The sequence below is a fragment of the Sphaeramia orbicularis genome, chromosome 18 (genome assembly GCF_902148855.1).
Source record: "Sphaeramia orbicularis chromosome 18, fSphaOr1.1, whole genome shotgun sequence".
In the NCBI taxonomy this organism is placed as follows: domain Eukaryota; kingdom Metazoa; phylum Chordata; class Actinopteri; order Kurtiformes; family Apogonidae; genus Sphaeramia; species Sphaeramia orbicularis.
In genome coordinates, this window is record NC_043974.1 from 43504639 (window position 1) to 43532295 (window position 27657).

Genomic DNA, 27657 nt, shown 5'->3' on the forward strand with positions numbered 1-27657 from the left:
TCATTTATTTTCATTATCATTATTTTGTTCATTAATATTCATTATTTTCATTGTTTTGTTCATTTATTTTCATTATATTCTTTATTTTGTTTTATATTCATTACATTCTTAATTTGTTCATTTATGTTTATTATCTTCATTATTTTTCATTTATTTTCATTATTTTGTTCATTTATTTTCATTTTCTTCATTATTTTGTTCATTTATATTCATTATATTCTTATTTTGTTCATTCATGTTCATTATCATTATTTTGCCTTTTTTCTCATTATCTTTATTAGTTTGTTAATTTATATTCATTATCTTCATGATATGTTCATTTCTATTCATTCTATTCTTTATTTAGTTCATTTCTGTTCATTATATTCTTACTTTCATTTATATTCATCATCTTCATCATGTTGTTCATTTATATCCATTATCTTCATCATTTTGTTCATTTATATTTTTATTTTCATTATTTTATTCATTTATTAATTTTCTTAATTATTTTGTTCATTTATATTCATTGTTTTCATAATTTTGTTCATTTATATTCATTATCTTCATTATATTTCATTTCTATTCTAATATTCTTTATTTTGTTAATTTGTATTCATTATCTTTATTATGTTGTTCATTTATATCATTACGTTCATCATTTTGTTCATTTTTACTTGTCTTCTTCATATCATTCATTTATGGATTAAACTTTTTTTTTTAACTTTTGACATTTTTGGAATTAATTTGGATTTTTGTCATTTTTACTTATTTTCTTCATTATTTTCTTCATATTTTTCATGTCTTTATTATTTTATTCATTGTATTTGCAAAATATGGAAGATAATATAATAATAAATACTGATCATTCACTGAGAAAAGTTTAAATATAGATGAATATTCACCTGTAAGTCACCACAAAAATAGTTCAATGGTTTTAATGGTTAAAACTGATGTTAACGTTTTAACTTAACACTTTTTTAAAGGGTGAATAAACAAAATAAAGTCATGATCCGCTTAACTCCGAGGTAACTGCAGTGTTTTAGAGATGATTTTTAAAGGAAATAACAGTAAAATACGTTGTAATTTTGTCTTAATCTACGTCTTTACTTGAGTTTCATAGTTTGATCAGTGACAGTGGGTGGAGACATTTGGTTTATGTTCAGTTAATGATAGATTTTGCTGATAAAGTTACATTTTCGTGATGTAATAACCTTTGAATTTACTATTTTACTCTGAACATCTGCATCAAAATACCTGATTTTCACTGAAAAAATGCAAAAACCAGAGGATGCTGTTACGATAACTGCAGATAAATGACTTAGTAAAGGTTGGATGTAGAGAACAGTTTCCATTTGGAGGTGAGTGTGAGACCAGTGGAAGGTGTTTAAGGGTTAAATAAATGTGTCTAATAAACATCCAGGAGCGAGCGGTGACCATTGGACCCTGAGTTGATAAACACCTGTTCAGTTTCAGGGTGTAAAACCAAGAAAAAAACGGTAGAAGAAGAAGGCAGAGGGGAGGGATTGGACCCGTATAAATCATTATCCATATCTGTAGCGGCGGACACAACTCACAAACCCTCCGACCGCTCCATCACATGCACCCGCTCCGTGATTACCCATAATCCTTCATCTATAACCCATAATCAGAACCATAGGGATCTGGACGCGGGTGGGACCGGACCGGGCTCATGGATCCAATCGTGGAAGTGGTAGCGCTGGTTCTGGGCTTCCTCGGGTGGGTGATGGTGGGCATCGCCCTCCCCAACCGCTACTGGAGGACCTCCACCGTGGACGGGAACGTCATCACACCTCCACCATCTACGAGAACCTGTGGATGTCGTGCGCCACCGACTCCACCGGCGTCCACAACTGTAGGGAGTTCCCATCGCTGGCGCTGAGCGGTACGAACACCACCCACACCACAGGAGAGTTAGGGTCCGGGCTGGGGAAAAAACACCACCCACACCCACAGGAGAGTTGGTCCGGGCTGGGGAAAAAACACCACCACACCCACAGGAGAGTTAGGGTCCGGGCTGGGGAAAAAACACCACCCACACCACAGGAGAGTTAGGGTCCGGGCTGGGGAAAAAACACCACCCAACCCACAGGAGAGTTAGGGTCCGGGCTGGGGAAAAAACACCACCCACACCCACAGGAGAGTTAGGGTCCGGGCTGGGGAAAAAACACCACCCACACCCACAGGAGAGTTAGGGTCCGGGCTGGGGAAAAAAAAACACCCACACCCACAGGAGAGTTAGGGTCCGGGCTGGGGAAAAAACACCACCCACCCACAGGAGAGTTAGGGTCCGGCTGGGGAAAAAACACCACCCACACCACAGGAGAGTTAGGGTCCGGGCTGGGGAAAAAAAACACCCACACCCACAGGAGAGTTAGGGTCCGGGCTGGGGAAAAAACACCACCCACACACAGGAGAGTTAGGGTCCGGGCTGGGGGGGAAAAAACACCACCCACAACCACAGGAGAGTTAGGGTCCGGGCTGGGGAAAAAACACCCCCAACCCACAGGAGAGTTAGGGTCCGGGCTGGGGAAAAAAAAGGTCTAGATTTTTCAGTATGTTTGTTTATTTATACACACTTTTATTTTCACTGCTAAATGGATTTTAAATGTTTCTGTGACATTAAAGATCTATTCATTCTGTTCTGTTCTGTTCTGTTCTGTTTGTTCTGTTCTGTTCGATTCTATTCCATTCGGTTCTATCTATATTTTTCTATTCTATTTCTATTCCGTTCCATTCTGTTCTGTTGTATTCTATTCCACTCGGTTCTATTATATTTTTCTATTCTATTCTATTCTATTCTATTCTATTCTATTCTATTCGTTTCTATTCATTTCTATTCGGTTCTGTTCGGTTCTATTCTATATTTTTCTATTCTATTCTATTCGGTTGTATTCTATATTTTTCTATTCTATTCTATTATTCTATTTTCTGTTCTATTCTTTATCCACTCGGTTCTATTCTATATTTTTCTATTCAATTCTATTCAGGTTCTATTCGGTTCTATTCGGTTCTGTTCTATATTTTTTCTATTCTATTCTATTCGGTTCTGTTCTGTTCTGTTTGGTTGTCTATTTATTTATTCTATCTATTCAAACTCACTTTAGTTCAGGTTCCACATATAGAATAAAAACACAATAACTTATAATTAAAGTCAAATCCAAATATTTCTTTATGTTTTACAGTGGAAAACAGGAACAGTTCCATGATCCAAGTGTTCCTTAGCTCCAGGTCAGAGGAGCCCAGACCCCATCAGAGCCGAAAACCTCCAGAATGTTCATGTTATTGGATCATTAAACTAAGACTAACCCTGTCCATGGATGATTTCACTACACTTTAAATAATGACGTTCTAGTCATTATGGTTCAGGTATCAGACCAGTGTAATAATAATAGAATAACTTATAAATAATGTCAACTACAAATGTTTTACTATATTTTAGAGCGAAAAAGTGAAATTACACCATGAAAAATATTTATATCTACAAACTATTACTTTAAAAAATGTGAATTACATGAACAACGTGAAATTTATTAAGAAAAATAACCGTAATTTTAATAATATTCTGTCTCAGTTTATCATTTCCACATGTACATTATAACGTACAGATGACAGTGGATCTACAAACACACAAAGCATTTAATAACAGCAGAAAATTCATAAAATTACACGGATTTTTCTGAAGAAATTTCAGGTTCTTCATATTTGTTGTGTTTTTTATTCAAATTTTTTGATGTAAACTGTGATATAAGTGGATCAGACCAGTAACGTAATAACATAATAATCTATAATGACAACTATAAACTGTTCTAATATAAACATTTACCTTTACAAACAACCTTTCACAAAAAAATTAATTGTATGAACAAATATGAACATGAAATGCCTTAACATCATTTTGTTGAAGTGTCTGAAATTTTTTTTCTTGTTTATTTTGTTCATATTTGTACTTTTTTTTTTTGTCGTTTTTGTTTTCAAAACATGGACAAAAAAAAAAGAGACAAATTTAAACAAAATGAACAGAAATAAACAAAAATGACAAAAGTTACAAATATGAACAAAATAAACAAGAACAAGACCAAAATTTCAGAAACTTCAACAAAATGATGTTAAATTCCACTTTTAAAGCATTTCCATGTTCATATTTATTCATATAATTTAATTTTTTTGTAAAAGGCTAGTTTGTAATGTAAATATTTACATGAGAACAGTTTATAGTTGTCATTATTTCTATGTTATTCTGTTATTATTTCATTTTAGATCATGTTGGTCTGAATACGTGATCAAAATATAAAATAAAAACAAACAAAAACAACCATCTCATCACTTTTGACCCTTCAGGAGCCTCCGTACATGTCAGTTACATTATATGTAATTTATTGTACACATATAGAATCATAAATATAAATTAAAAGTTATGTTAAATATGGATCATCTCTGTTTCAAGAACCAAAAAATTACAAATTAAACATGTGCAGTGAAACTTTATGGTGTTGTAAATAGTCATTGAGTTCAGTTGTGTTACAGTTAATATTTACTAGAATTAATAGAAGATCATTAGTGTGTGAAGTCCTTTAATTATTTACACATCTCATCATTCTGAGTGTATTTTACATTCGGTTAATTCCTTTTTGAATATGTATTATATGTCTTATGTTAAATGTTTTGTTTGTTCATTATTTTTCTTCTTTTTTGACATACACATTCGAAATAAATACATCAATCAATCAATCAATGATCCTTTTGAATTAAAAAATAAATTTGTATAAGCTTTAAAAATATGACACATGTAAGTCACATATAATTATGAGTAGATTTTAAGGCTGTAGAATATTCATTATAATATATTTAATGCAACCTAAATGTTAAAAAGGGAGGAAATCAGATGAAAAATATTAAATATTTGTTACAATGTGAGTTGGAAAATTAAATTTAACCTTTTTTTTTAAACTACATTTGATTGAATTATTTTACTGCATTTTAATTATTTTTTAAGAAATGTATTGCAACATATTAATGTAATTTTGTCACCAGTTTATTTGTGAATGAATCATGTTTTTCAGGTTTACATACATAGTAGAAAGAACTTTTTTAACCCTCAGAAAGACCATTAACTTCAATATTATCTAAAAAAACAAAAAAAAAAAAGCAATAAAATCTGCCGGAAATGGAAACTAATTGAAAGTTTACTCAGATTTTCATATTGTTTTGAGTGAAATGTTAAAAACATTGAACGAATAAATGATAAACTAATATTATTGAAACTTAATCCTCTGTTATTATTGAATGTTGTATTTATTGATTAAATAACTCACTCGTCTCAGTGTTTATAGTTGATGGAAAGTGTTGATGTTAATTCAACTTGAGTCACTTTATTTTATTACCTTGAACATTTATGATGATTTGAACTCAAACAATACCATAAAATCAACAGACGCCCGTTTGTGTCGTTGTCATTTACCGGCAGTTTTATGAGGTCCCAGCGGCCTTGACCTTTGACCTTTGGCAGCCAAGGTCTAAACCCTTCCCCATGAGTCCAGGTGAAAATAAAAGAAGTTCAGTCAAGTCATTCCTGAGACGGTGACAAAGATGGAAAACAGATGGAAAAACAAATGGAAACAGACGGAAAATAGACAGATAAAAGATGACAAACAGGCGGAAAACAGACAAAAAACACATGACAGATGGAAAACAGACAACAAATGAAAAAACAGATGGAAAACAGATGATAACAGACAGAAAACAGACAAAAAATGGAAAACAGATGATAAACAGACAGAAAACAGACAACAAATGGAAAACAGATGATAAACAGACAGAAAACAGACAACAAATGGAAAACAGACAGAAAACAGACGGAAAACAGACAAAAACAAGAAAAACAGACAGAAAACAGACAACAAACGGAAACAGACCGAAAACAGACGGAAAACAGACAAAAAAAGACACATGGAAAACAGACAGAAAACAGACGGAAAACAGACAAAAAACGGAAAACAGACAGAAAACAGACGGAAAAACAGAAGAAAACAGACAACAAATGGAAAACAGACAGAAAACAGACGGAAAACAGACAAAAAACGGAAAACAGACAGAAAACAGACAACAAACGGAAAACAGACCGAAAACAGACGGAAAACAGACAAAAACAGACATCAAATGGAAAACAGACAGAAAACAGACGGAAAACAGACAAAAAACGGAAAACAGACAGAAAACAGACGGAAAACAGACAAAAAACAGACATCAAATGGAAAAAGATAGAAAACAGACAAAAAACAGTGACAGATGGAAAACAGACAACAAATGAAAAACAGATGGAAAACAGGTGAAAAAAACAGACAAAAACTGTTGAAAAACAGATAAAAAACAGGCAAAAAATAGACAAAAATAGGTGAGAACAGACAAAAAACAGGTGAAAAACAAACAAAAACAGGTAAAAAAAAAAAAAAACTGAGAAAAAATGATGAAAACAGACAAAAAATGGGTGAAAAAGAAACAAAAAACAGCTAAAAAAAAAAAACAAAAAAAACAAGTGAAAACAGACAAAAACAGTTGAAAACAAACAAAAACAGTTGAAAAACAAACAAAAAACAGGTGAAAAACAATAAACAGGTGAAAAACAGACAAAAAAACAGGTAAAAAAAACAGACAAAAACTGATGAAAAACAGAAAAAAAAACAGGCAAAACAGACAAATAACAGGTGAGAACAGACAAAAACAGGTGAAAAACAAACAAAAACAGGTGAAAAACAGACTTTGTGTCTTTAATTGTGAAACTTAAGTGTTTTGATTGTGAAACGTGGACCCTTTAAGACTCCGACCCCTTCACTGACCCCCCCTGACGACCCCTTCACTGACCCCTGGCCCTTATCTCCTGACCCTGTGCGGCTGATATCATGCGTCTGCGGTGCGTTCAGGTGCGTTTTTCTCGCTGTTCCAGGTTACATCCAGGCGTCTCGTGCCCTGATGATCTGCTCCATCGTCCTGGGAACCTTCGGCCTGGTGGCGGCACTCATCGGGATCCAGTGTTCCAAGGCGGGCGGAGAAAACTACGTCCTCAAAGGGCGGATCGCAGGCACCGCCGGCGTCCTGTTCATCCTCCAAGGTTAGAACCACCCAAGGACACTCCCACAGACAGAGTCCTAAAACCAAGGGCAGAGTTTCCTTCGTGTTTACACTGAAAAGGATCCATTTATTACACGTCGACGTCATCATCGTGTGTTTCAGACTTTGACCCCGTGTGTGTGATCATTAACCCTTTCATGCACGAATTATGAGAACCTTAATCAAATTTTTTCCCGGAGTGTTTTATTCCTCTTTAGGCATGAAAAAAACAATGTGATTAAAAATTTTCTTCTGAAAAATAAATAAATAAATTAATTAATTAAATAAAGATAATTTTTAAAAAATGTAAAAATACATTTAAAAAAAGTAACAATGACAAAAAAATTCTTATGAACCTCTTTTTCATGAAGTTGCAAAAATATCCACTCAGCTGGACACCACACGTTTAATTTTTGACGCACAGAAACATGTATTTACTGTAAATTGTATGAAACTATGGGGAGGGCTTGTGATTCTGGGGTTTATCCTCAGGAGAAATATACATAATGTGACCAATTCATGTCAGAAAAGATATGTAGTGTCTTAAAACTTGAATAAAGATATGTGTTTAAAAAAAAAAAAACAACAATGAAAAGAACAACAAAATCCATGAACATACAAAAGAACAGCTGTAGAATAGCTGTCCACTGTAGTGACCACTGTGCATGAAAGGGTTAAAACCCAATATCAGAAATTGATATTAAAACAATGAAAAAAATCTGATGTTTTCTCACATTTTTACATATTCTAATACTAATTATTACTCTTTTCATGGAGATAATATGTAAAAAAAAACAAAAAAACTTTTTTTTCTAACAAATAACAATGATTTACACTGAAACATGTCACTGCAGATCAGGTTTATCAAGAACAGCAAAGTTACAGTAATGGTCTGAATTACAGTGTATGGGATGATGCATAAGCGTCCACTGTGTTGGCTGATATGGAACTAAAACAACAAAACCCATGAATATACAAAAGAACAGCTGGAGAACAACTGTCCACTGGAGTGACCACTGTGCATGAAAGGGTTAAAGTCATATTCACGCCTTTAATATGAAGATGTTGAAAATATGGAATAATCTGTCTTAGAAATTCAATGTGTGTCCTTTATTAATATCGTTCCTAAAGGTTTTTGTTTTTTCCTGTTTCCATGTGAGTTTATTTAATGTTGACAGCCATAAAAGTCTGTTTTCAGTCACTGATGAACATAAACTGTGGTTTTGTCGGCCCTAGTGGTTGGTTTAAAGAATAGCAGGTTAGAATGAGGTTTACACCAGTGATGAAGATCCTTCATGTAAAATATCATCGTATTCATGAAGATTCTTTATGATTATAAAACAATCAGCAGTTCTGACTGAATTTAAGCTGCAGTTTTTCATTGTTTTTCAGAAAATTTAGCAAATATTCATTAATTTCTTTTCAGTTTGTTATAATTTAAGTATCTGAGGAAACCAGACTTTTACTTTTTCTCTTTTTATTTTATAGAAAATGAAAGGTTTGTAGTTTTTAGTTAATGTTTTTCCACCAGATTTCTTGACATAACATTCATATTTTTTTCTCATGAATGTAAGAATTTTTCCAGTTCACGCCTTTAATATTGAGGATGTTGAGTTTTTTTTTCTTGAAATATTAGATTAGATTAGATACTTTTAAAATGTTATTTTATTTTGACTGAATATTTCATCTGTGTTGCGTGCATTTTTAAAATTACTACGATTTCTTGATTTAACAAAATGAACAAATTAACAAAATAATCAAACCTCCTCAAAAATGAACCAAGTATTAACAAATGGAATAAAAAGGAACGTGAATGAGCAAAATAATGTTGAAAATATACAAAATATTAAAAAAAAAAGAGCAGAAATAAACATAAATGATCAAAATATGACCAGAATTAAAAAGACTAGCAAAAATAATCCAAGATATATGCAACAAATCAACAGTGATGGAATACTTCACAAAACTGAACAAAATGAGCAACAAAATGAACATGAATGAGCAAAATAATGTTGAAAATATACAAAATATTAAAAAAAAAAAAGAGCAGAAATAAACATAAATGATCAAAATATGACCAGAATTATAAAAGACTAGCAAAAATAATCCAAGATATATGCAACAAAATCAACAGTGATGGAATACTTCACAAAACTGAACAAAATGAGCACACAAAATGAACCTGAATGAGCAAAATAATGTTGAAAATATAAAATATTTAAAAAAAAAAAACAAAAAAAAACCCAGCAGAAATAAACATAAATGATCAAAATATGACCAGAATTATAAAAGACTAGCAAAATAAGTAAAGATATATGCAACAAAATCAACAAAGTGATGGAATACTTCACAAAACTGAACAAAATGAGCAACAAAATGAACATGAATGAACAAAATAATGTTGAAAATATACTATATATATATATATATATATATATATATAATATAAAAAAGAGCAGAAATAAACATAAATGAAGAAAATATGACCAGAATTATAAAAGACTAGCAAAATAATCAAAAATATATGCAACAAAATCAACAAAGTGATGGAATACTTCAAAACTGAACAAAATGAGCAACAAAATGAACCTGAATGTACAAAGCCTTATTTACATAAAAGGATCCATTATTACACATCGACATCATCATCATCATGTGTTTCAGACTTGGACCCTGTGTGTGATTATTAAAGGAGTCACATGTAGGATTGTGGCCAAAACTGGTACTGCAGTCCCATTCCAAATACTGCAGAGCATGGTATCCCCTCCCCATTTAGGATTACTTTGAACAGAATTCGTACATTCAGCTCCTTTAAAGATGGTTGTTTTCCACCCGTAGGTATTTGCACCATGGTGTCAGTGTACTGGTACGCCTTCAACATCACCCAGGACTTCTTCGACCCGTTCTTCATCGGAACCAAGTAAGACGTCCGACCGTGAATGCCACACGGTGGTTGAAAACATGATCCACAGTCTGTTTGTGTTTGAGGCCAAACTAACAAAATGAACATTAACAGGAAAAATAATCTTATTAAATGAGCAAAAAAAAAAACAAAAAAAAAAACAGTGCACCATGATCAACAAATTGAACAAAAGAGCAAAAACAAGCAAAATAATCGACAAAATTAGCATTTCTTTGTTACAATGGACCCAAATGCCCCTGAACGTCACACTCTGTGGTTCCCATCTGAGCCGTGGTGCGTTTGTGTTCCAGGTATGAAATCGGTGAAGGTCTGTACATCGGCTGGTGTTCGGCCGTTCTCGCCATCGCAGGAGGAGTCTGTCTGACCTGCTCCTGCACCTCAGGAACCCAAGAGAAGTAGTGAGTATGAACGCCAAGAAGTGAAACAGATGGAAAACAGATGAAAACAGATGAAAAACAGACAAAAACAAACTAAAAGTAGATGGAAAACAGACAAAAACAGATGAAAAACGGACAAAAAACAGAAGAAAACAGACAAAAACAAACTAAAAGTAGATAGAAAACAGATGAAAACAGACAGAACAGATGAAAATGGACAAAAAAACACAAGACAAACAGACAAAAAACAAAGAACAGAAGATGAAACAGATGAAAATAGACGAAAAGTAGATGAAAACAGACAGAACAGACGAAAACAGACAGAACAGATGAAAAACAGAAAAAAACAGAAGACAAACAGACAAAAAACAAACAAAACACATGAAAAACAGAAAAAAACACAAGACAAACGGCCGAAAAACAGACGAAACGTAGATGAAAAACAGAAGAGATGAAAAACGGACTAAAAACAGAAGACAAAAAGAGGAAAAACAGACAGAAAGCAGACAGCAAAAAAAAATCAGATACTTAATTTCAGTGCAAAAGATTCGGTGCTAGAACTTCAATGGCTTTTATGATTCAAAATCAGATGAGACAGATTCACTGCCACAGGTTTTGTTTCCCACTAGTGGTTGGTTTAAGAACAGCAGGTCAGAAGGAGGTTTACACCAGAGATGAAGATCCTTCATTTATGTAAAATATTATTGTATTCATGAAGATTCTGTACGATTATAAGACGATCAGCAGTTCTGACTGAACTTAAAACTGCAGTTTTTCATGAAATTCAGCAAATATTTCTGAATTTTCTTTCAGTTTGTTATAATTTAAGTATCTGAGGAAACCAGACTTTTTACTTTTTCTCTTTTTATTTTACAGAAAATGAAAGGTTTGTAGTTTTTAATTCATGTGTTTTTCCACCAGATTTCTTGACATAACATTCATATTTTTTTCTCATAAATGTAAGAATTTTTCCTGTTCACGCCTTTAATATTGAAGATGTTGAGTTTTTTTCTTGAATATAGATTAGATACTTTTAAAATGTTATTTATTTTGACAGAATAGTTCATCTGTTTTATGGGCATTTTTAAATTATTATTATTATTATATATTATTATATTATTATTATTATTATTATTATATATTATTATTAGTTGATTTGACAAAATGAACAGAAATTAACAAAATAATCAAACCTCCTCAAAATTAACCAAGTATTAACAAATGGAATAAAAAGGAACGCAAAATAATCTCTACCGTTTACAAAACATTTTTAAAAATGAGCAGAAATAAACAGAAATGAACAAAATATGAACAGAATCATTAAAGATTAGCAAATAATCAATGATAAATGCAACAAAATCAACAAAGTGATGGAATACTTCACAAAACTGAACAAAATGAGCAACAAAATGAACCTGAATGAGCAAAATAATGTTGAAAATATACAAAATAGTAACAAAATATTAAAAAACAAACAAACATTAGAACAGTACATTAGAAAAATTAGGAATAAAATGAACAAAAATGAGCAACAAAATGAACATGAATGCACAAAATAATGTCTAACATATACAAAATATTAACAAAATATTAAAAAAAAAAAAAAACATTGGAAAGTACATTAGAACAGTACATTAGAATACATTAGAAAAATTAGGAATAAAATGAACAAGAACAGGTGACAAAATTAACTTGAATGAGCAAAAGAATGTTGAAAATATACAAAATATTAATAACATGTTAAAAACAAATACATTAGAAATTACATTACATCAGTATATTAGAGTACATTAAAAAATTGGCAATAAAATGAACAAAAATGAGCAGAATAACTGATTAAATCCAAAATAATCAACATGATTTAACATGGATGGTGACATTTATTGATATTAACTGATATGAACGGTTTAATTTACAGTCTGTTTAGTTTTAAAGTTGTTAAATTACATGTTTTATAGAAGCATAAATCATCTGAGTGTCTTTATTTGACTGTAACACGTCCTCATAGCTCACATTAAGGACAGTATTGATCTTGTTGATAAGATAAAGGCCTCAGAACCTGGTGTAGCAAATATGACACAAATGGTTTTAAAGGGTTACTGAGTTTTTACATTAAAACAACAGCGTTTCCTGAACACAACGTTTACTTTTGTCCTCTGTACGTGTGTTTTCAGTCGTTTTCATGTGTATGTATTTTTTTGTGTTTTTTTCAGTCCGTTGCCGTACCAGACCAGAGGAACCGTTTACTCCGGAGCGGCGCCGACCCGGAGCGTCGCCGCCAGCACCTACGGACGCAACGCTTACGTTTAAGGAAACGCAAAAAAAAAAAAACCCCGAACCACTGACTGATGTGACGCGTTCATTCATTCACCGCTGACGTTGTAAAAGTTGTACAAAGCTGAAGTTCAACTGATTGAGTTTCATATTTATGCTTTTGGCCGATCGAGTCTTTTCTCATAAATCACATGTTGATCGACGTAAACACACGACAGACTGTGTGTTATTTTTGTACAGTTTTATAAATAGTTCATGACCCGTCGATGTTTTAACCATGACTTTATCTTTATTTGGTGCATTTTGTTGTTCTTTTTTTTTTACGATTGCACACAATAAAATGTGTTCTGCTTCATATTCTGTGACTGGATTTGTTTGAGTTATCTGTGGAGTCGGAGCCCCGGTTCTATATGATGTGGGAATCATGCTTTCATTCGTTCGTTAATTCTTTGTTCATTATTTGTGGGTTCTTATTCATTTGTTCAATTCATTTGTTCATTTGTTCATTCATTCTTTCATTCATTCGTTCATTCATTTGTTCATTCGTTTGCTCGTTATTCTTTCATTCATTTGTTCATTCATTCATGCATTCTTTCGTTCACACTTTCATTTGCTCATTAATTCATTTGTTCATTCATCCGTGCATTCATTCATCATTTGTTCGATTATTCATGTTTGTTCGTTTGTTCATAATTCATTTGTTTGTCATTCATTCGTTTGTTCATTCATTCAATTGTTCGCCCGTTTATTCTTTCATTTATTCGTTTGTTCGTTCATTCATTCATTTGTTCATCCATTCGCTCATTTGTCCTTTCCTTCATTGTTTGATCATTTGTTTGTTCTCATTTGTTCATTCATTCATTTGTACACTCGTTCATTCATTGTTCATTCATTCATTTGTACACTCGTTCATTCATTTGTTCATTCATTCATTTGTACACTCGTTCATTCATTTGTTCATTCATTCATTTGTACACTCGTTCATTCATTTGTTCATTCATTCATTTGTACACTCGTTCATTCATTTGTTCATTCATTCATTTGTACACTCGTTCATTCATTTGTTCATTCATTCATTTGTACACTCGTTCATTCATTTGTTCATTCATTCATTTGTACACGTTCATTCATTTTTACTCAAACAATTAAAACATGTTTACTTTTAGTTCTGCTGAAGTGTAGACATTGTGTAGAAATAGTGTGTGTTGTGCAGAAGTGATTTTGTTTAAATGTTGTGTAGATGTATAGATGTGTGTTGTGTAGTTTTGTGTAGACGGTGTGTAGTTGTTGTGTAGAAGTTTTGTAGACGTTCAACTGGTTGTGTGTAGGTTGTGTGACGGTGTGTGTGTTGTGTAGAAGGTGCATAGTTTTTGTGTAGACAGTGTGTTTTGTCGCATTGATTAGTTCTGTAGAAGTTTTGTAGTTGTGTGTGTAGACTACACAGAAAAAATACACCGTCAACACAAAAACTATGTAGTTTTTGTGTTGACGGTGTGGTGTGTGTGTGTGTGTGTGTGTGTGGTGTGGTGGTGTGTGTGCGTGCGTGCGTCTGTGCTATGTCGATGGTGTGTTGATTTGTTGTGTTTTGTGTAGTTGTTGTGTAGCAGTTGTGTAGACATCTCTCCCGGAGTCTCCGGTGTACGTATGCGGGTTAAAATAATCTGTCCAATCAGAGCAGCCCACGTCTGGAGACGAACCCGGAAGGCGCCCGTGGACCAATCGGAGGAATGTAGGGGCAGAGAGGCGGGGCTGGGACTCCGAACATAGCACAGTTTCATTCCTTGGGGTAAACCGGTCCATCTGTCCGGCCTCCGGTTGGTGAAGCCGAAACCCGGTGTGTAAAGGTCAGGAACCGCCGAACCCTCCAGGACCCGGACCCGGACAAGAACCGCTACGGAACCAGGAGGAACCTTTGAACGGAGGGACCGGTTTTCCCACGGACCACTGTGACACCGGGACCGTAAATACACCGTCGTATCTTCAGTCAGGAGGAACCGATGAGGACTTAACGGACCCGGTTCTTCATCCACTTCATGAAACACCGGCTGTCCTCCTTCACTCAGCAGGTGTTCGGTTCGCAGGTTCCGGTGTCAGACAGAGACTAGAGGCGGGGATGGGTTCGTGTCGGCGGGCGGAACTCAGCGGGCTGCTGTGTTCCGTGTCCCTGCTGTGTGTCCTCCTGGACCTCCAGCTGGACGGTAAGACCCGGATCCCGGTCCCCGGTTCCTACAAGTCCCACACACAACCGGCGTTTGTGTCACTGTTACACAGAGTTTCCCACATTCCGACACATTTAAAGTCCGTGAAACTGACACGGGACGTTGCCAGGTTACCACCAACTCCCGCCCCTTTGGGTTTCACTCAATGTAAAAACCAAAAAAAAAAAAAAAAAAAAAATTCAAATTAAATGTAGATAAAACGTAACAAACGGCGCAGAGTGAGACCTGTTTACATTTTACGTTTTTTACAGCAAAAGATATTATGTAAATGTCAAATTATCATCAAAATATGGAAACAAAATACAAGGAAAAATCAGAAATAAATGTTTGTAATTGGAAAATGATACAATGCAAATGTAGCTACAACACCATTAACCCTTTGATGCATGAAACTACGAGAACCTTTGTCAAGATTTTTTTTCTTGAGTGTTTTTATTACTTTTTAGGCATGAAAAAAAACCCAATGTGTTTGAAACATTTTTAATGAACCTATTTTTCATGGAGTTACAAAAATGTCCGCTCAGCTGGACACCATGTGTTTAATTTTTGAAGCAAAGAAACATTTTTTTAAAACGCAATATCAGAAAGTGATATACTGTGTGAAAACTATGAAATAAAAACATTTTTAATGCAGCTAATCTGATGTTTTCGCACATTTTATCGTACTCTAATACTAGATCTTACTCACTTCATGGAGATAATATAAAAAAACTTTTTGTTTAGGAAAACTGTTAATTACAGTCTGATAATAACTAGCAACTGATTTACACTCAAATATGTTACTGCAGATCAGGTTTATCAAGAACAGCAAAGTTACAGTAATGGGATGAATTACAGTTTATGGCAGGGGTGTCAAACTCATTTTAGTTCAGGGGTCACATACAGCCTAATATGATATAAAGTGGGCCAGACCAGTAAATTAATACAAAATAATAGGATAAGAACTTTTGAGTGTAAAAAGTAAAATTCTGTAATGAAAATGTTTAAATCCACAAACTGTACTTGAACATAACATGAACAAATATGAATAACCTGAAAATTCAAAGTGCAACAATATTATGCCTCAGTTCATCATTTATACATGTGAATCACAACGTACAGATCACAATTTATCTACAAATACACAAAACATTTAATAACAGGGACAGTATTTTTAAAATTCCACATACTTCTCTTAAGACATTTCAGGTTTTTCACATTTTTTCTAAAAGGCCAGTCTGTAAATGTCAACATTTTTGTGAAATGTAACTTTTTTTTACACTAAAGCAAAGACAAAATTATCAGTTTTCATTGTTTATAGGTTATTATGATAGTATTTTACCGGTCTGATCCACTTTAGATTGAATTGACCTAAAATGATTTTAAAATCTTTGATTGTTAATATCTTCAGTGTCATTTTTGCACTTTACAGATTCATCCCATGGACCAGATTGAAATCTTTGGCAGACCATATTTGGCTCCCGGGCCACATGTTTGACACCTGTGGTTTATGGGATGGTGCATAAGCGTCCACTGTTTTGGATGATATGGAACTAAAAGAACCAAACCCATGAATAATAAGAGAACAGCTGAAGAATAGCTGTCCACTGTAGTGACCACTATGCATGAAAGGGTTAAAAAAACATATTTTAATACAGAAGAATAGTTTTTGTGCTATTTAGTGTGATTAACATAAAAGAATTCTATTAAAAGTGTCATTCCATCATCTTTCCATTAATGTCAGAAGACATGGGTGCGTAAAGTCTTAGAAAACATTAAAACATGTATTTTATGCTGTTAAAACAATCATACGATTCAGTTATAATGAGTTATGTCAATGCTGGTGATAATTTGAGTTAAAGTAAATTTACTTTATTATCCTGTAGTAGATGAAGCTCTGTATTTTACCATAATGCACACAAAGTACCTAGCATTAGCATTAGCACATGGAAGTGACATTAAAATTGACAGATGTAAAATCTGCATTTTACAGGTGAAAACAGCTGAACTTTCCACTTCCTGTTTGTAATTCCTCTTGAGAAATTTCCACCCATTCGATGACACAGAGCTTGTACTGTTTAGTTTTGTGTCAGTACAACTAAGTCATGAAATTTGCATTAAAAAATCTCTAATCAGAGGCATTCAAGGCCACCTGGCCTTCAGTCAGATGTACATTCCAACAAATCAAACTGAAGATATGAAGGAACTCACATGGACACAGTGGTTTTGCCTCCTAAAACTTCTGACTTAATCCATTAAATTATCAGTTTGGCTCACGACAGTGACACATCATCACTTAATGCAGAAAAGACCTTTTATTCAGGGCTTCAGTTCACTGTTGGAAAGGATGGACGTACCTATGAGCGTAAGAAAAAGCAGTTAAAATATTCTAAATGTCGTGTACGTGTACATATAGATCTTCAGACGTGTCTTTCTCAGGTGGTAAAACCAGAACAACCACTCAGCCCAAAGTGTGTTGTGGTTCTCTGGTTTACGGATGTCCCTGAAGTACTCCCTGATCACCTCTATCTCTGACTGTGAAACCCTTCATGGATGTGTTCAGTGTATTTTGGGGGAGTTGGACTCAGACCGGGGTAGAATTACACCGAGTCCCAGTAGAAGCTGTGATTGTCAGGAGTCGGTTACATGACGTCCAGTCAAAGATGTCGTGTGGTTTCCACTTCCTCTGCATTCGACTGCACTTATTTGTTTGTTTCATAACCAACCTGTATTTTATTTATTAACATACTTTAAAAAATATTTTGTGATGCAAGAAAATGAAAAAAATAATAAAAACTCCTCAAAAATAACCAATTATTAACAAAGTGAATAAAAAATTAACATGAATGAGCAAAATAATGTGTAAGATTTGCAAAATATTAACTAAATGAACAAAATATGAATAGAATCATTAGATTACAGAAAATAATCAATGATATATGCAACAAAATCAACAGTGATTGAATACTCCACAGAAATGAACAAAATTATCAACAAAATGAATATGAATGAGCAAAACTATGTACAAAATATACAAAATATCAATAAAGTGTTAAAAATAAATGTATGTCAAGGTCTGAGTCAAACTCCACGAAAAATATTTGCAATTTTTATATTGAATATAAAAAAAAAAAAAAAAGAAGGGTTTTATGTTTTTTGCATTAAAAAATATGATTTTTACATTATAAATGTGGCATTTCAATGGTTGAAATTTTACAGTTTTGAGTATTTGGTATTTTTGTTTTATGGCTCAAGTTGATGAAATACAAACTGTATGAAAACATTGTGACATTACTAAGACCCTGTGCAGATTATGCTCTTTAGGTGGTTCAAGGACCTCCATGGGTGGGAACCGGAGGGTTAACGGCGGTCTTCTGTTTCAGGTGTCCTGGGGGCGACTCATGTGGAGATCGAGCACCATTGGAGATGGGCCGTAAGCTGCTGGCGGCGGGTCAGCTGGCCGAGGCGCTGTCCCACTACCACTCTGCAGTGGGTAAGGTTTCACCGACGCCACAGAACAGACCCACATTCAGACCCAAACAAGCCCGCCTTGTCCCTGAACCACAACACTAGGTCATCACACTCACTCTGGTTTTCCTCCAGAGGGAGACTCCAAGAACTACCTGACTACTACAAGAGGGCGCGGTGTTCCTGGCCATGGGCAAGTCCAAGTCGCCCCTCCCAGACCTGACCCGGGCCATCCAGCTCAAACCGGACTTCCTGGCCGTGAGTTCACCAGAAACATTGGCTGAAAACAAGACCAGAAGCAGAAAACTCATGTCTAATACCAGCACCGCTTTGATACTGTGGGTTACACAGAACCAGAACCAGAGTCAGAACCAGAATACTTTATTATTCTCAGGGGAAACTGTTGTGTGTTACAGTTGCTCCATGCAAATATCAGAAAAAATAGCAAGAAAGAAATTATCAATACTACATTTATTTATTTATTTAATTGCATAAATGTTACAATTTGGCCAAAAATATGACTCAGGCAATTATGTCATGAGGCTAACAATATAATATATGAAGCTCTACATTTCACACATATATATTATAGCTTTAAATATATACACTACAAACAAAAAGTTAAGGATATTTTAAATTTTGGGCTATTTTTTTCAGTTGGGATTCTTGCACAGCGCTTTTTACTTTTTTGGGTTTGAATTGAATTGAAACACATGTTTTTTAATGGCCAGCCATAGTTTTATTTACAAATGGCAAAAATGACAAAAAAAAGACCAAAAAAATGAAATATCCTTAACTTTTTGTTTGTAGTGTATGTTATATAAATAAGCGAAATAAATAAGTGTGCAGAAATATTGTGTGTAATTGTTATACTATGTTGTTAAAAAATGGAATTAAACATTCAGTGACACCGAGCAATAATGGATTATTAACAATAGATTAAAGGAGGAAACGGCCAATAAACCACTGATATCACAAGATGTTTAAAACGAAACTTTAAAAAATGTAATTTTTTTCTTTATAAGCAAATATTATCCATAGAAATATTATTGGAGCTTTAAACCATTTATTAAAAGGTACCAACCTTTAAATCTAGAGCCTAGCCATTAAAAACAGTCATTTCTGGGTGCGTTTTTACTCTGAAAATGGCTGAAATATGCAGATAATTGATAAAATATGTGATCTATCTGCAGTGATTAGACTTTTTATTCTGTCTTTTCTTTCTTAAGTGTTAAGAACCTGTTAAACTTTACATATTCTTTTACCTGCGTCTCTTTCACCTTCTCATCTCTGTTCTATCTTTTATTTCTTGCTCTTTCAGGCCCGGTTGCAAAGAGGGAATATCCTCATGAAACAGGGCAACACCCAGGAGGCCAGGGAGGACTTCGAAGCAGTGGTAAGATTCACAGCTCTTGGTTTTCCATTTCATTTGCTTATTCGTCTACTCCGACTGCGCCCTGTTGGTTTTCTACGATAAGAATCTCCTTGAAATTCCGCCCAGTTGTATTTACATTGGGGTCATTTGTTAACGTTTGCTTCGCCGTCTGCAGCTGCAGCGTTCGCCCGACCACGAGGAGGCGCAGGAGCAGCTGCTGAAGGCCAACGAGCTGGAGGAGCTGCAGGAGGAGGCCCACGCCGCCTACCACCAAGGAGACTACAGCGCCACCATCAGCGTGTTGGAGAGGGTCATAGAGGTGGGTGGTGCCGTCTGGTTTCAGGCCTAGAAACGAGGATGTTGGCCGTTAGGGTTGGGCGTTCTTTCAGAGATGGTATCTTCATGTTGGAGGTGACAAATCAAGGCCTATCCCATTATTCTAGTTCACACTGAGATAAGAAACCAACAGAAACCAGATGAGTAGATGAATGCATGGATCAAATACAGGCTGGGTCTGGAATCAGGAGAACCACTGGTCTGGACTGATCAGCCACTGCAGGTGTGTGTGTTTGAATATTTCAGCCAAAATGACATTTGTAGAAACAAATGCCACAGAAAGACGACATTTACACAGTGAAGCAATGAACGTGTCTGTCCTTACGAAATTAAAACCTTCAGAAGCACAATTTTCAGCGTCGCAAACAGGAGTAGATGAAAACCAAGTACTGCTTCAAATACAACTAGTTCTACAGAATAAATAGGAAATTAATCATAAAAGCCTGATTCTGATGCAAAACTCTGTCAAATAAAGGCCTGGTACCTTCTGTAACTGAGGTAAATAAAGGCCTGGTACCTTCTGTAACTGAGGTAAATAAAGGCCTGGTACCTTCTGTAACTGAGGTAAATAAAGGCCTGGTACCTTCTGTAACTGAGGTAAATAAAGGCCTGGAACCTTCTGTAACTGAGGTAAATAAAGGCCTGGTACCTTCTGTAGCTGATGTAAATAAAGGCCTGTTACCTTCTGTAACTGAGGTAAATAAAGGCCTGTTACCTTCTGTAACTGAGGTAAATAAAGGCCTGTTACCTTCTGTAACTGAGGTAAATAAAGGCCTGGTACCTTCTGTAACTGAGGTAAATAAAGGCCTGGTACCTTCAATAACTGAGGTAAATAAAGGCCTGGAACCTTCTGTAGCTGAGGTAAATAAAGGCCTGGTACCTTCTGTAGCTGATGTAAATAAAGGCCTGGAACCTTCTGTAGCTGAGGTAAATAAAGGCCTGGTACCTTCAATAACTGAGGTAAATAAAGGCCTGGAACCTTCTGTAGCTGAGGTAAATAAAGGCCTGGTACCTTCTGTAGCTGATGTAAATAAAGGCCTGGAACCTTCTGTAGCTGAGGTAAATAAAGGCCTGGAACCTTCTGTAGCTGAGGTAAATAAAGGCCTGGTACCTTCTATAGCTGATGTAAATAAAGGCCTGGAACCTTCTGTAACTGAGGTAAATAAAGGCCTGGTACCTTCTGTAACTGAGGTAAATAACGGCCTGGTACCTTCTGTAGCTGATGTACGTAAATAAAGGCCTGTACCTTCTGTAACTGAGTAAATAAAGGCCTGGAACCTTCATAACTGAGGTAAATAAAGGCCTGGTACCTTCTGTAGCTGATGTAAATAAAGGCCTGTACCTTCTGTAGCTGATGTAAATAAAGGCCTGGTACCTTCTGTAACTGATGTAAATAAAGGCCTGGTACCTTCTGTAACTGAGGTAAATAAAGGCCTGGTACCTTCTGTAACTGATGTAAATAAAGGCCTGGTACCTTCTGTAACTGAGGTAAATAAAGGCCTGGTACCTTCTGTAGCTGATGTAAATAAAGGCCTGGTACCTTCTGTAACTGATGTAAATAAAGGCCTGGTACCTTCTGTAACTGAGGTAAATAAAGGCCTGGTACCTTCTGTAGATGTAAATAAAGGCCTGGTACCTTCAATAACTGAGGTAAATAAAGGCCTGGTACCTTCTGTAGCTGATGTAAATAAAGGCCTGGTACCTTCTGTAGCTGATGTAAATAAAGGCCTGGTACCTTCTGTAACTGAGGTAATAAAGGCCTGGTACCTTCTGTAGCTGATGTAAATAAAGGCCTGGTACCTTCAATAACTGAGGTAAATAAAGGCCTGGTACCTTCTGTAGCTGATGTAAATAAAGGCCTGGTACCTTCTGTAGCTGATGTAAATAAAGGTCTGGTACCTTCTGTAGCTGATGTAAATAAAGGCCTGGTACCTTCTGTAGCTGATGTAAATAAAGGTCTGGTACCTTCTGTAGTTGATGTAAATAAAGGCCTGGTACCTTCTGTAGCTGATGTAAATAAAGGCCTGGTACCTTCTGTAGCTGATGTAAATAAGGCCTGGTACCTTCTGTAACTGAGGTAAATAAAGGCCTGGTACCTTCTGTAGCTGATGTAAATAAAGGCCTGGTACTTCTGTAGCTGATGTAAATAAAGGCCTGGTACCTTCAATAACTGAGGTAAATAAAGGCCTGGTACCTTCTGTAGCTGATGTAAATAAAGGCCTGGTACCTTCTGTAGCTGATGTAAATAAAGGCCTGGTACCTTCTGTAGCTGATGTAAATAAAGGCCTGGTACCTTCAATAACTGAGGTAAATAAAGGTCTGGTACCTTCTGTAGCTGATGTAAATAAAGGCCTGGTACCTTCTGTAGCTGATGTAAATAAGGCCTGGTACCTTCTGTAGCTGATGTAAATAAAGGCCTGGAAATGAGTGGAAGAAATAAGATCAGGTTCCATCTCTGTTCCAGATCCTGTTGAGCTGAATGACTTTGCATGCGTCAGTTCATTTATCGTAAATCAAACTTGTCAGTTCACTTCATAAAACATACTATGCGATGTTCTTTCGACTTTGTCCAGATTTCTCCGTGGGATCCCGAGTCGCGGGAGCTTCGAGCCGACTGTTACATCCGAATGGGAGATCCGCAGAAGGCCATCCAGGACCTGACGCCGACCACGAGGCTACGCAACGACAACCGCGCCGCCTTCCTCAAACTGAGCATGCTCCACTACAGCCTCGGAGAACACCACGAATCACTAAAGTGAGTTAAACACGGTCAGAGTAAAGTCAGCCTTGGGTTCAGGTCAAACGTGGCTCTAACGATGGTTGCTGCGTCTTCAGCCACATCAGGGAGTGTCTGAAACTGGACCAGGACGATAAGGAGTGTTTCAGCCACTACAAACAGGTGAAGAAGCTGAGCAAACAGCTGGACGTGGCTGAGGAGCTGATCCAGGAGGACAGGTCAGTTTTGTTTTTCTTGTGTGTGCCATTATTATTATTATTATTATTTATTTATTTTTTTATTGTTATTATTTGTTTTTTTGTGCAATTAGTGTTGTATGTCTTGATGTGTTATGTATGTTTGTCTATTGAAAATTAATTAATAAGTAAAAAAAAAAAAAGACCCACTGTAATCACTTTTCCATTGACCCTCAAATTGTGCGAATATAACTTGCACATAAAAATTCACCTAATGGAAAACAAGTTGCGCCAAAATTCTCGTTTTTCAATTTAAACATTTTTGCGCTGGCAAGAGGTGGTTTTTCGTGCATAGCGCTGGTGGTATATCACGCAAAACTGCAATGGAAAGACCTTTTTCCACAACTAGAGTCACGTAAATTAAAAAAAACTGATATTGACAGATGTTACAAGTGAAGAGGAAGAGTTTTATAACAAACACCAGGAAACCCAATCATTTTTTAAAATTTAGTACGCGATAGAGGGGTAATATATAATAGTAATAATGAATATATCTGTAAATCAACACCATATTTTCGTTCGTTGCCATCTTTATGGAATGACTTCTCGTGTCATCTCATGATAATAAATAAACAAATCATCGCATTTGTGATTTAATGGAAAAAAACGACATGATGCACTTCGGTTTTTTCGACATTTAGTAAATATCGGTAATGTTTTGCGCAGATGTCCAATGGAAAAGTGACTTGTGACTTTTATGTCAGTTCCCAAAATAATTTTTCTCTTTTTACCCTTTCTTAAGCAATTTACCACTGTTTATTATGATAGTTTAATCTCTATTTGTGTTTTTTTTAAAGTGAAATAATTTATTTTCCTATATTTCATTCATTGATCGTGTAGATGTTCATTAAAGCTCAGACTACATTTGAGGGTTTTTATATCTGAAACAGAGAAAACTGAAGAAAAAGAGACTTTTTCAACAGACATTCACATTTGAAAACAGTTAAAAACCTTCAGCATCAGGGTCAGTTCACTGTTCCAGGATCAGTGCATCCAGACATCATAGATACAGTAGAATTTTGTCCCACGTACTTTTATAATGAAGTTGCTGTTTGTTCACAAATGTCCCTTTTTTAACTTTGACTTCACCTCTTGACCTCTTGTTTTTTATGGTCAGGTATCAGGAGGCCATCGATAAATATGAGTCGGTGATGAAGACGGAGCCCAGTGTCCAGTTTTACACCAACTGGCCAAAGAGAGGATCTGCTTCTGCCTCGTCAAGGTAACGCCGCCGTGACGCTCCTTCAGTGGTTCACTCCACCTCCGCCCAGTTCTCCGCTCACAAATGTCCCTGTTGTGTTTTAGGTGAAACTGGCTCTGGAGGCCATAGACGTGTGTTCAGAAGCCCACCAGGAGACCCCCGCAACGCCAACGTCCTCCGAGATCGAGCAGAGGCTTATATACTCAACCAAGAATACGACAAAGGTAATCTGTCGTGTTTTTAAAAAGATGGGGTTTATCAGAGAGCAGAAGTAGAATTAATTCTATCATTACTGAAGTCCAAAATCCCAGAGCGGAGACTATTTCACTGAGTTCGTTTACATCTACACTAATACTCATCATATCCAATTTGTGGAGTTATCAGATTATTCCAGTGATCATGTAAACAGGAAAATCTGATCGGCTTTATACGATAATGGCAGTTATCTGATTATGAGAAATCGGATTAACACACCTAGATTTCTCCCCAATACTCTGATGTCTTCACACATGTATACAGGTTAATCTGATTTCTTTCTTTATTTATTTTTTTTACATCTGCACATGTATTAAAAAAAAATCCATATAAACAGAAGTTATGTGAGTTTAAGGAAAAAGGTAAGCAAACAATGAAAAAATGAAGGACAGCAGCAACATGTGACCTATTTTGTAGTCTTATTAGCTCCTCCCACATTAGGATAGCTGACACCGTAGGCGTTGCCATGGTAACAAGAGAAGACCAGATGTTTAGAAAATGACAGGAGGTGTACGTCTTGCGTCATAACGTATGAACATACGCCTAAAGAAATCAAATAATGGACTGAACCATGTAAACCAGAGTTTTTCGATTATGGCATTTCTGAAGTACATGTAAACACGTCGCAGCTGATTACGGCAATTATCGGATTACTCCGTTGTCAGATTTTTACTGTACCTTGATTGTCGTTTACATTTTCAAGAATGACTCACCAAACAATTTTTGTCACTACTTCTAAAATATAGACTAATATCTTTTCCCAAAAGTCTGTTCTCCCCAGCATCAAAACTACGACATCTAGAACCCATGGTTCCTCACAGGTTACATACTAGTACTACCATAATAACCTATAAATAATGAGAACTCCAAACTTTTCTCTTTGTTTTAGTGCAAAAAAGTTATGAAAATGTTTACATTTACAAACTATTGTTTAAAAAAGTGAATAACATAAACAACCTGAAAATTCTTTAGAAAAATAAGTGGAATTTTAACAATATTCGGCCTCTGTTTATCATTTACACAAATACACAAAACATTGAACTGGAACTGAAAGACATTGTATTTAACTTTATGATCAGAACTGTTTGTCAAGACTCAGTGACATCATTGACTGAGTATCTTCTATGTAATTTTTGTACTTTGTAAATTCATCCCACGGACCTCATGTTTGACATCCCTGGTCTCGTATAATCCATCATAATAAGGTTTCTCTGGGTGAATCTTATCCAGGGTCTATCGATCATAAACCTGATCAGGTCCATGTAAACACAGCCATCGTTGCAGATTAACATTAACTGATTGTGTGTAATATATAAATAAAATACAGTGTCATCTGCATAAAATCAGAGTCAAACATTGGTCGCCAAGGCTTCACTGTCAAGGTTTTTAAAATAATTTTCTTTTGTTTGACACCTCCTCAGCGGTTCAAGACTATCAAGAGGCGAGAGAGTTCGACGGCGACAGCAACGATATTCGGGAAGGACTGGAAAGAGCTCAGAAACTACTGAAAATCTCCCGTAAGAGGGATTACTATAAGATCCTCGGTGTCAACAGGTAACCAGTTCAGACAATTTTATACTTTTACTGTGTTTAATCTTCATCTGAACTTCACTAAACCACTAACATGTGTTTTCCATAGAAACGCCAATAAGCAGGAGATCATCAAAGCGTACAGGAAGTTGGCGCAGCAGTGGCATCCTGATAACTTCCAATCAGAAGCTGAGAAAAAGGAAGCAGAGAAGAAATTTATTGACATCGCATCAGCTAAAGAGGTTCTCACAGACCCAGGTCAGGAACGAGGAGGGTGGATACGTTGACACACCTGTTTTAAAAACCTGGGCGTGGTCTTTGATAGAGCTTCAGATTGGACAGGTTTCCTTTTGTTGTTAAACCTTTTTCCAGGAATGACTCTGGTTTTGACTCTGTTCTGTTTTTTGTTTTTTTTTTCCAGAAATGAGGCAGAAGTTTGACGCTGGCGAGGATCCTCTGGACCCGGAGAACCAGCAGGGGGGTGGCGGCGGCGGACACGGGGGGCACGGGTGGCCCTTCCACTTCAACCCCTTCGAGTCTGGAAGCTTCCACTTTAAGTTCCAGTACAACTAGACAAGAACACGAGGAAGACGAGGAAGACGAGGGGGAAGAGGAGGACTGTCCGGACGTTTGGAAGGACAAGTGTTGGAATCTTTTGCAGACCTTGTGCTTCAGCGTGGACACCGTTTGTGGTTTTTGAACCTTTTTAATGCGATCTCTGCAACTTCCTACCAATAAACCCGAAGACCGGACGTGGTTCTGGTCCGTAGTTTGACTGAGGTTGAACAGACTCCAGTCCTGCTTCGGTTCCGTGGATGTGGGACTGGTTCTGTTTGGGCTTTTTCTGCTCTTATTACTCATCTGTTTCTTTGTGCCATTCTTTCAGCTTTCATGGAGGGACTCTGGGTCCCCGGCGTCGGACGATGCTTTTTCAGGCCAAGTCGGTTTCTGCGCGCAGTATTCTTTAAAGTCAAAGAATAAACCGTAAATGCAATATGTTTACTGATCTTCATATATTTTGACCGTGTCAAACGTTCCCTGTAGCGGAGATCCAACCTTTTTTTCTATATGAAGACATTTTGTGAAGTTCTTCTGGACGTAGGTGAGACTCAAACCCGAAACCAGATGGATCTTAAATCAGCGCCGCCTCCCATTGTTTTGCTTTAAATGTTCATTTTTTTTATGGCTGTGTAACGGTTCAATGTGGAAGATTTACGTTTGTGTTGGATTTTGTTTTACGCTGAAGTCGGTTGTTTGTCGACGTTAGCTAACTCTAAGCTAACAACTGTTACAGTTTCCTTCATCCACAGTAAGACACAAAACCTTTAAATGTTACAAATACAAGCTCTGACAGTAGCTAAAGGTTCAATAAGTAAGATCTAATCGAGTTCATACAGAATATTTGTTTTGGAATCTGGTTTATGCTAACACTCACTGGTAGCTAATGGCTAACTCCATCTCAGAGCTAGAAGAGCAGAAGATAGTGGAGAATTTGGGCCGAACATAAGGATTTTTGTACAAAAAACCCAACCATAAACAAACTTAATCTAGAATTAAAATTTTTTAGCCTATTTCCACATAATCTTAATTATTAAAGAAGTTTAATTCATGTTAATGTTAAAGCTACAGGAGTTTATAAC

The 27657-nt window shown here is 35.8% G+C and overlaps 2 pseudogenes; both read left to right on the forward strand.

The window, feature by feature from the left end:
* Window positions 1-1672: 1672 nt before the first annotated feature.
* LOC115439064 (claudin-15-like) lies at window positions 1673-12975 on the forward strand (annotated as a pseudogene).
* A 1501-nt stretch (window positions 12976-14476) lies between these two features.
* On the forward strand, window positions 14477-27514 carry LOC115439055 (dnaJ homolog subfamily C member 3-like; annotated as a pseudogene).
* Window positions 27515-27657: the final 143 nt, after the last annotated feature.